Below are 10,843 nucleotides of genomic sequence, written 5' to 3'. Positions count from 1 at the left end.
AACATCTTTAAATGGCTCAGAGCTAGCATGCAGCGGAGAAGAGACGAAGATTTAAGGGACATACTCAACGATCGCCGGGAACGGCATGATGAGTACGTACCCCCAGCACCAGAGGCCCTGGCTATTCCTGCTGCCGTGCAGGCCCAAATAGATGCCCTCAACCAGGCAATGCAATAGCTGGTCGGGGGAAGAACATCCTATATCGACCACGATTGGAGAAAGGGCACTCCTTTCGTCCAGAGGATAGCTATGGCAGAAACTCCTAGCAAGTTTAAGATGCCTACGCTTCTGAATTTTGACGGGTATGGTGACCCTATATCTCACGTCAACAAATTTGAGATACAAAGGGACATTCAGAAAGTGTCCGAAGACGTTCGGTGCAGGATCTTCCCTGCAACACTTTCTGATGCTGCACAGGAGTGGTTTTTCAAATTCCCTCCTGCAAGTATAGTTTCATGGGAGATGTTCGTGAAGGAATTTTATGGACAGTTTTATGCAGGTCGTGTGCACCCAACTAAGGTAAATTAGCTGGTTGAAATACGCTAGCAAAACGGAGAACCACTGAAAGATTACGTCCAGCGTTTTATGCGAGCAGCTGCTAGAGTGAAAATAGTGGGAGAGGAAGGCAAGATGATGGCCATAACTGCAGGGGTTAAGCGCCGCACGCCTCTCTGGAACAGCCTCAGAAAGCATGGAGTCAGGACTACCCAGGAATTTTTAGATCGAGCTGATCGATACATCAAGCTCGAGGATGCCATCGCCAGCGAAGGGAAAACCCCAGGCAAGGATAAGAGGACTGCCGAGCCCGCCAAGGCCGCCAATGGATCCAAACCCAACGGCAACGGCAAAGGCAATGAGAACGGCAATGGCAATGGCAAGAATGGGGGGAAACGGCCACACAATGAGCCTTCCACCTCTGACAATAAACGAGCCAAGGGTAATCATTATGAACCTCGGTTCACTAACTACACTGCCCTTATTGAGTCTTGGGGAGAGGTGTATCAGGCCACGAGTTCCAGTGTGCCTTATAAGAAACCTGCCCCCATTCGAAAGGATATTTCAAGAAGAGACACTACCAAGTTCTGTCGTTATCACAACGACTACGGACATGAAACCAATGAATGCAACTAGCTGAAGGATGAAATCAAGTTCCTTATTAGACAAGGACACTTGAGAAGATATATACGGGCCTCGGGAAATTCCCAACGAGAAGCTCCAGGTGGCAACGAGTAAGCGCCCACACGCCAACGCTCGCCACCTTTGCAGCCTGACCCCGTAGCTGGCACTTTACTCACCATCTGTGGAGGCCCGCACCTCATGGGAAGCAGTGGAAAGGCGAGGGAACGATATGCTCAGACCCTACGTCACGACCAGGACATCGAGATGATGACTGTGGAGGACAGGGCATCGAAGAAGGCTCGATCAGAGGATGGTGAGATAACCTTCTCTGATAGCGACGCCCAGCATGTCCGGTTCCCGCATTCCGATCCGTTGGTCGTGGACGTTCAAATCGCCAACATGATGGTGAAAAGAGTACTAGTTGATATAGGAAGTTCAGTGAACATCTTGTACAAGTCTTCGCTGGAATGCATGAAGTTGTGCGTTAAGGATTTGGAGCCCTGCAACCAAACAATTTACGGCTTCTCTGGTGAAGGACTCGCCCCAGCAGGGTCAATCAGACTTCCAGTGACAGAAGGTATAGCGCCCGCTACCAGGACATTACTCGCTACTTTTATAGTAGTCGATTGCCCTTCGACATACAATGCTGTCATTGGAAGGCCCATACTGGTTGATCTTCGGGCCGTCACCTCAGTATGGCACTTGGCCATGAAATTCCCGACAGACACAGGGGTAGGACGCGTGTTGGGAAATCAGAGGGAAGCCAGGGAGTGCTACAACGCCTCGGTCACAAAGGTGAAGAGGGGAACGTCAAAGAGCACTCCCACAGATAAGTTGCAAATGGCTATTGATACTCAAGCCCAATTCGGTGATGGAGTCACCAAATAGGGTGTTGCCCAAAGTGAGGATAGGGATTTAGATCCTCGCTTTGGGGATTTTGAAGAAAATGTTGGACCCGTCGAGGACCTGGAAGAGGTCCAACTTGACGAAAGAGACCCGGCCAGAGTTGTGAAGGTTGGAAAAAACTTAGAAACAACCACGAAGCACGCACTGGTGTAGTTTTTGCGAAGGAACCAGGAAGTCTTTGCCTGGTCGCACAAAGACATGGCTGGGATAGATCCTGCAGTTATCAGCCATGTCCTGAACGTAGACAAGAGTTTTCCACCCGTGCAACAAAAAAGAAGGCTGCTTGATAACGATAGATCGAAAGCCTTAAAAGAGGAAGTCAAAAGACTGAAGGAGAATGGATTCATCCGGGTGGCGTTTTATCCATCGTGGGTCTCTAATCAAGTACTGGTTCCCAAGCCTAACGACAAATGGCGAACCTGTGTGGATTTCACAGACCTTAATAAAGCCTGCCCAAAGGATTGCTTCCCACTCCCAAGGATCGACCAGCTGGTCGATGCAACTGCAGGACATGAGATCATCTCCTTCATGGATGCATACTCAGGATACAATCAGATTAGTATGCATCCCCCTGACGAGGATCACACCAGCTTTCGGACCGATACAGGGTTGTACTGTTATAATGTAATCCCCTTCGGACTGAAAAACGCAGGTGCGACTTACCAGCGATTGGTTAACCACATGTTTAAGGAGTTGATAGGAGTAAACATGGAGGTGTATGAGGACGACATGCTTGTAAAGTCGAAAAAGGCAGGACATGTGAAGGATTTACAAGAATGTTTCGATGTGTTGAACAAGTACCAAATGAAATTAAATCCTCTCAAATGTTCCTTCGGAGTCGGAGCAGGGAAATTCTTGGGGTTCATTGTCAATTCAAGAGGAATCGAGGCCAACCCCGACAAGATAAGAGCCCTGATCGACATGAAATCGCCAAAGAAGATCATGGATGTGCAAAGTTTAACTGGAAGAATTGCCGCACGAAGTAGATTAATTTCCAAGTCGACGGATAAATGTGTCCCTTTCTTTAATCTACTTAGAGGCATCAAGAAGTTCGAATGGACAGGAGACTGCGAGCAGGCTTTCCAGGCCTTGAAGGTCCATATGGCACAGCCTCCTATTTTATCAACACTACAACAAATTTGACATACAATGACTCCCTACAATGTCTTACACCATTGGTGTAAGACATTAAAACTTATCAAGGGTTTTAAATGTCTAATGGTGTAAGACATTGAAAGTTTTTATTAATGACTACAATTGGAAGACATTAAAAATGGTGGAAGACGTTGGAAATAGGTTGAGAAGTGGCCAGGGGGACATCTAATGTCTCCCACTGGGAGACGTGGGACACGTGGCACGTCTCCCACTGGGAGACATTGAATGTATAGAGGGGTACATCCAACGTCTCCCACTGGGAGACGTGGGACACGTGGCACGTCTCCCACTGGGAGACATTGAATGTATAGAGGGGTACATCCAACGTCTCCCACTGGGAGACGTGGGACACGTGGCACGTCTCCCAATGGGAGACGTTGGATGTACCCCTCTATACATTCAATGTCTCCCAGTGGGAGACGTGCCACGTGTCCCACGTCTCCCAGTGGGAGACGTTGGATGTCCCCCTGGCCATTTAATGAATTTTGGGTCTTCTTCTTCCTCATAACACCAAACAGAGAGAGCACACCAAACAGAGAGCACGAAAGGGGTTGCGATTTTAGGGTTTTCAAGGTTAGTTTTTTTTAATTTTTATGAATTTTAGTTAATTATTTTGATAAAAAATCATAGGTTTAGCATTAGGATGAGTAATATACATGATTTTGTGTTAATTTTACATTTTTATGCATTTTTTTCTATACATTGTTAGATTTATTTGTTTTTCCATGGAGGTTTTTTTATAGATTTAAGATTTCATAGTTTTTTTTTAAATTAACCTATCACATTGTATATATTTCATTATAATATATATGTTCATGATTTTTTTTAATTTTTATCATTATTTATTTCGAAATTTAGATATATTTTTGTATGTATATTTACACTTTTTTTTTTAAATTCTAACTATTTTGTTATATATATAGTTATTATGTTAAAATAAATTTATTAAATAATTTTAAAAATATAAATATATGCAAAAATTTATGTTTTTGTTGATTATTGAGATTTTAGGTTATGAAATTTTTTATTGATTTTTTGTTTAGGTTATAATTAGTGGCTCATTGGAGTTTTTTTTTATTTGTTTACCAATCAATTACTTATTAGGAATTTAGTGATATTTGTTTAGTAATGTTTAACATATTAATTAATTTAATTTCGTAGGTTGTGATTTTGGTGGTGAGATTTTAGAGAGTACTTTGCATCAAAACTTCTATATCTATCAATCACACATTTGAGGTAATTAAGTTTCTAAAATTATAATAATAAGTTATATATTGCTAGATATTTAGTGATATTTTATTTATTATTTATTAATTTATTTATATTGGTTTGTGAATTTAATAGCGAATTCGATTACTACTTGAAGTAATTTTGCTAGCTTTTGAATTATTAATTGCAAGAGGTAAATATATATTCTCTTACTTCTACTTTTAATATTATTAAACAAATGTTAGAAGAGTTTGAATATCTTAAATATTCATCCATAGTGAAGTAGGTTCTGAGATTAAAATTGTGTGCTGCGGTGATAACGGAAGGTTGAGAACTTGTGTGTATTAGTGAAGTAGGTTCTGAGAAATTTGACTGTGTGCTGCGGAGCTATAAGGAAGAAACTTATTGTATGTTGTTTGAATTGTTTGTTTTGCTATTCACATGTAGATGGTTAGGTCACTATTATAGGGGAAATGCTGCCCGATTTTATCTAGGATAATAAACAATTAATTTTATATATGCATTCTATAAGGAAGAAACTTATTGTATGTTGTTTGAATTGTTTGTTTTGTTATTCACATGCAGATGGTTAGGTCACTATTATAGGGGAAATGCTGCCCGATATTATTTAGGATAATAAACGATTAGTTGAGAACGGGCATTACTTGATTGAACATGCAAGTCCCAGGCATTACTTGAGAACGGTATTATTAATTAAAATTTACAAATTATTTTTGAAACTATAAATGTAATCAAATAATTAATTAATATATTTTACTTTATATTTCTTGCAGCTAACAAGCACATCATATACAGAGGCACAAATTAATGAGTTGCGACAAGAATGGGCGACATATGTGTTGCCGATAATCCAAAGTTACCGACCTCGTTGATAGGTTTTTTTTTTAATTTTTTAACTCTTTCTTCATACACAATGCAATATTTGTTCATTTTGAATATTTCTAACAAATATTGTATTTCTTGTATATATCTAACAAATATATTTTTTTATTTCAATTTAAATTAATATTATTTCAATTTAATTAATTTAAATTTAGATTAAAATAATTTCAATTTAAATTAATATTATTTCAATTTAATTAATTATTAAATTAATTTCAATTTAGATTAAAATAATTTCAATTTAAATTAAAATAATTTCAATTTAAATTAACATTATTTCAATTTAAATTAATATTATTTCAATTTAATTAATTATTAAATCAAATTAAAATAATATTAATTATAAATTTATTTAATTTATTTTTTTTAAATGTGGGAGACTTTCAATGTCTCCCATTGGGAGAGGTGGGAGACTTCCCACGTCTCCCAATGGGAGAGGTGGAAAGTCAAATGTTGACTTTCCACCTCTCCCATTGGGAGACGTGGGAAATGACTCACCTCTCCCAATGGGAGACGTGGGATGTCTCCTAGGGACTTCCCACGTCTCCCATTGGGAGAGGTGAGTCACTTCCCACGTCTCCCAATGGGAGAGGTGGAAAGTCAACGTTTGACTTTCCACCTCTCCCAGTGGGAGACGTGGGAAGTGAGGCACGTCTCCCAATGGGAGACGTGGGATATATACCTACAATGACCCTAGCAACAACGTCTCACTAAGTGGGAGACATTGTAGACTTCCAATGTCTCCCAATTAAAGTCATAAAACCTCTATTTTGTTGTAGTGCAAAGCCTATCGAAGGAGAAAATTTGTTCATCTACCTGGCGATCACCGAAGTTGCTGCTAGTGCGGTACTAGTACGAGAAGAAGAAGGCGTACAAAAGGCGATTTACTATGTAAACAAGAGGCTAATCGGAGCAGAGTTAAGATATCCTCCCATCGAGAGGTTAGCCTATTGTTTAATCTTGGCCTCAAGGAAACTACATCCTTACTTCCAAGCCCATCCAATTACAGTCTTAACCGACCAGCCCCTTCGGCAAGTTCTGCAAAAGCCTGAGGTGGCTGGACGTTTATTGAAATGGGCAGTCGAACTCAGGCAGTTCGATATTACATATTCACCGCGAGCAGTAGTAAAAGGACAAGTCTTGGCTGATCTTATTGTCGAGTTCACTAAGCTCCCAGATAACGAACAGTGCGAAGAGTCTAGTGCGCCTGAGCCCCAGGATAAAGCTCCCTCGTGGAAGTTATTCACGGATGGATCGTCCAACGAATCTCACGCAGGAGCGGGAGTGATATTGATAACGCCAAAAGTGCATCGATTTCACTGCGCTATTAGGTTCGACTTCAATGCGTCAAATAATGAATCTGAATACGAAGCACTCCTCGCTGGATTAAGATTGGCAAAAGACATGAGTATAAAGGTGTTGTATATTTACAGTGATTCACAGCTAGTAGTGAATCAAGTTCTAGGGGAATATCAAGCACGAGGCCTCAAAATGGTGGCCTACTTGAACAAAACTAGAGATCTGTTGGCTCAGTTCGAGAAGTATACCCTCCAACAAATACCTCGGGATCAGAATTCGAACGCAGATGCCTTAGCCAAACTTGCGAGCGCGAAAGACGCTGACACTTTGAATATTGTGCCAGTAGAAAGATTATGCGAGCCAAGCATACGAGTAGACGAAACTAATATGGAAATCTAGATGGAGAATACATGGATGGCACCATACTTGGAGTATCTCACGAATGGTGTATTACCGGCAGATAGAAACAAAGCTAGAACCCTCCAGAGGCAGGCTGCTAGGTACATACTGGTCGATGGTGTTCTTTACCGAAGAGGATATTCCATGCCATTGCTCAAATGTATTACACTAGAGAAAGCTAAAGAGCTGATGAGGGAAGTACATGAAGGCTTCTGCGGGGATAACGCAGAAGGGCAAAGTTTGGCAAAAAAGATTCTGAGGCAAGGTTACTTCTGGCTGACTATGAATGAAGACTCAATGGAATTTGTACGAAAATGAAATAAGTGTCAGAGATTTTCCAAGATCCCGCGAATAGCTCCCAACGAGTTAAAGCAGATGCAGAGTCCTTGGCCTTTCACAGTATGGGGTATAGACTTGATTGGATCCCTGCCAACGGGAAAAGGCAGAGTGAAGTACACAGTCGTAGCAGTCGACTACTTTACCAAATGGGGCGAATCTGAGCCGCTCGCTACCATAACGACCAAGAAAGTTCTTGACTTTGTCATCAAGAACATTGTTTGCCGATATGGTTTGCCTCGAAAAATTGTCTCAGACAACGGCACCCAGTTTGACAGTGACTTATTCACAGACTTCTGCGAGAGGCACGGGATTGTCAAAAGATTTTCTTCAGTTGCACATCCACAAGCAAATGGGAAAGTTGAAGCAGTGAATAAAACGCTTAAGGACACCCTAAAGAAAAGGCTCAAAGATGCTAAAGGAGCATGGCCAGAACAGTTGCCTAAAGTCCTCTGGTCGTATCGAACTTCTCATCGAACAGCAACAGGTCATACCCCGTTTTCCTTAGCATACGGGTATGAAGCTATGTTTCCTGTCGAGTTAGATCCCCCCTCACACCGACGAATTACATACAACCAGGACCAGAATAGCCAACTGATGATGGAGTCCCTAGACTCACTTGAAGAGAAACGAGAAAGAGCCCAACTCTGAGTAGCTGCGTACCAGCAAAAGGTCGCCCGATATTTTAACTCGAAAGTGAAAGAAAGAAAATTCAACGTCGGAGATCTAGTTCTACGACGAGTTTTCTTAAACACCCGCGACCCAACTGCTGGAGTGCTTGGTCCAAACTGGGAAGTACCTTACCAGATTGAGGAAGTCCTTCATCCAGGCACCTACAAGCTTGCACGCTTAAATGGAGATCTCGTTCCACGCTATTGGAACAGAGAACACCTGCGCAAGTATTATCAATAAACAGTCCTTTTTAAAGGATTGGCTTGTATTAATTTTTACTTTTTACAAGTTTCAAAAAAGTGTTAGCAACATTTTATGGCTAATCGCTTATAAGTGTAAGATCTTTTTAAGATCACTCGTAAAGACATGTTTAGTCCATTTTTAATACGAGATTATAAGGGACTGTGCGCAGCCAGTCATTCTTGCCAACCTTTGTAAATTTATTTTTACAAGTATTTGTTCATTATGTGTGTTGTTTTGCTGTATTTAATAAGTGTTACGTTTCCTACCGAGCAATAATGTTCGCACAGGTCGTGGTCAAGGCAAGTGACCAAGGACCTAAAGCTCCTCGATCACTTAGGGGGCATATAAGGTACATCGATAGCAAAGCATGGCAATAGGTATGTAAACACATGAACAAAATGAGTGAAAGCATGCTACGGTACTTAGAGTATTTTTCAAAATTTATATTTTGTTAAATCAAGCCAAAGTACTATGCTAAGTTCGGTCATGCGAACAGATGTTATAATAGACAAGAATATTATAATATCAATAGGCATTCTTTTACACCGCAAGCAGTACTGCTTGGATGTAATTGTTTAAAGTAAAAGGAAAGTCTGCTGCCCATACAGCAAATTTAAAAATAAAAATTTAGTCTTTACATCATGACCTGTGGGTCGTGTAATTAAAGAAGAGAAAAAGAATAAAAAATTTTAAGGAACATTAGGAGCAGGAGGGTCTTGCTCAGCATTTTAGTTGGCCGCATCCTCGAAAACTCCTCCTTCCTCTGTGCCAGCAGTTAGTTGGATACCTGGGGAAGCGGGGACCCTTGCTCTTTCTTCTTCTGCAGCCAATCGAGCAGTGTAGCGGGCCAACTCAATGTTCCTGGCATCCTCTGGAAGGTAGTTGAAGTTGGCACTCCAGTTGTGTTTCCAAAATTCGTAGAAACACCAGAGTGTCGCATTTTTGTACCTCTCCAGATCTTTAGCATTGGTGAGCTTCAGCTGCTCCACCTGGCTCTCAAGAACAGCTATGGTCTTGTCCTTAGCAAGGTGCTCCTCCTTAAGTCTCTTGACTTCACGATATTGGATTCGACTGGACTCCTAGAAATCGTCCTTTTGCTTCTTCAAAGCTGCCTGAGAAGCTTCAGTCTCCGCCAGTTTTGCCACCAAAGCATCCTTCTGCTGGGTGACCACCTCCAAGTCCCCAGCGTGCTTGGCTTCTGCAGCCTGAAGCTCCTCGATGGCTTTCGCCTGAAACTCCTCGACGGCCTTTGCTCGAGCCTGCTCGATGGTAGCAGTGGCACAGGTACGAGCGGCAGTTATTTTCAGCATGGCCTGCAGTCAAGGAATAAAAGTTAGACTATAATACAAGAAGGATAGGTAAAAACCAAGAGGAAAAATACTTACACTGGCCACTTCGTTAAGAGCTTGGTTGAGGATCTGATCAACCCCCATGATCTCAGCTTCAGCCATTGCCTCCCTGCAACGGTCGTGCTTCAAGATATGAGCAAGGTGATCTTTAGTTGATCGCAGGGAGCGGTTCGAGAGCTTGGTCCCAGGAAGCTTTGCTTGCGGGGTCTGTTCCCTTCGGGCCGCAGGCGGAGAGTTAGCAGCAGGGGCAGTCTCCTTCTCAGCAGGAGCAGAAGGCTGGGCAGAAGGTTGACCAGTAGGTCCGTCCTTGGAAGGATCATCTGTTCGACCCTTCTTGGCCGAGGGTTCTTGGCTTGATTCGCCATTATGCCTCCTGGATGATTTCTGTCGAACCAGGGGGACTTCCTCTTCCTCCTAAGTCCGATACAGATCGAAAACGTTGGGAGTAGCCATCTTTGCAGATAAAGAAAAACATGCAGACAGTAAGATAAAGGCGGATGAAAAATCATGGCAAATCAAAAAGGAGGTCACAAAGTTTAATACCCGAGCTACAACTACTGGTCGCTATACTACTGACTCTATTAGTCATACACTCACTATCTGGCACGAAGAAGTCTGGCCCTAGATTTGGAGTATACGTAAAATTGCTGTGCCCGTCAAATAAGTGACAGAGAATTAGCAAGCTATTTAAAAGCAAGATAACAATACCATTTTCGTCTGAGGATTCATCCAGGTCTATGACAGACTCTGTTGCCTTTTGTTTCCCCTTGCCTTGGGGCGCAAAAGGCCTCTCTGCTGAAGGGACGCCAGTGGGTTCCCCGATCGTAACCCCCGTTGGCCTCCTTCGGGGAGGAGACGCCGGAGGTTGCTGCTCGGGATCCCCCTCGACTATGGCATCTGCCACCACGGGTCCTCTTGTTTCAAGGCGAGGAGCCAAGAAGCCAGATAACCTCAGATTTTCATCAGTGACCAGGGACTTAACGCTTTTTTCAGCGTCTGCCATCCTGGCCAATCCGTTGGACCTCAACACCATGTCTGGTGTTGGGTTTGGACATAACCATGGTCCTGAAAGGCAGAATATACTTTAGAGAAGTGCAGAAGAGTTTGCCAAGGAAAATTATCGACTAATGAAAGTAGCATTTACCTCCTCGAGCGAAGGTCGTTCGTAGTCATGTCTGGCGTAAGGAGTACTCTCTATTGTACTGCCCCACGTTGGAAATATGAGTAGTGTCACTCAGGAACGTTCGGCTTGT

The 10,843-nt window shown here is 42.4% G+C and overlaps 1 long non-coding RNA gene across 2 annotated transcripts; it reads left to right on the top strand.

Moving 5' to 3' along the window:
- The first annotated feature begins 3,600 nt into the window (after window positions 1–3,600).
- Window positions 3,601–5,463, top strand: LOC133829594 (uncharacterized). 2 transcript variants are annotated; one of them, XR_009891839.1, is made up of 4 exons: window positions 3,601–3,753; window positions 4,342–4,416; window positions 4,837–5,093; window positions 5,184–5,463. It is a non-coding gene; the product is annotated as an uncharacterized LOC133829594 (long non-coding RNA). The 2 variants fall into 2 exon arrangements; XR_009891836.1 differs by having other exon boundaries at window positions 3,602–3,753; window positions 4,975–5,093; window positions 5,184–5,460.
- Window positions 5,464–10,843: the final 5,380 nt, after the last annotated feature.

Source organism: Humulus lupulus, chromosome 1, assembly GCF_963169125.1.
Source record: "Humulus lupulus chromosome 1, drHumLupu1.1, whole genome shotgun sequence".
NCBI classification, from domain to species: domain Eukaryota; kingdom Viridiplantae; phylum Streptophyta; class Magnoliopsida; order Rosales; family Cannabaceae; genus Humulus; species Humulus lupulus.
The sequence above is the reverse complement of the archived record's forward strand: the minus strand, read 5'-3'. Positions and strand labels throughout refer to the sequence as shown.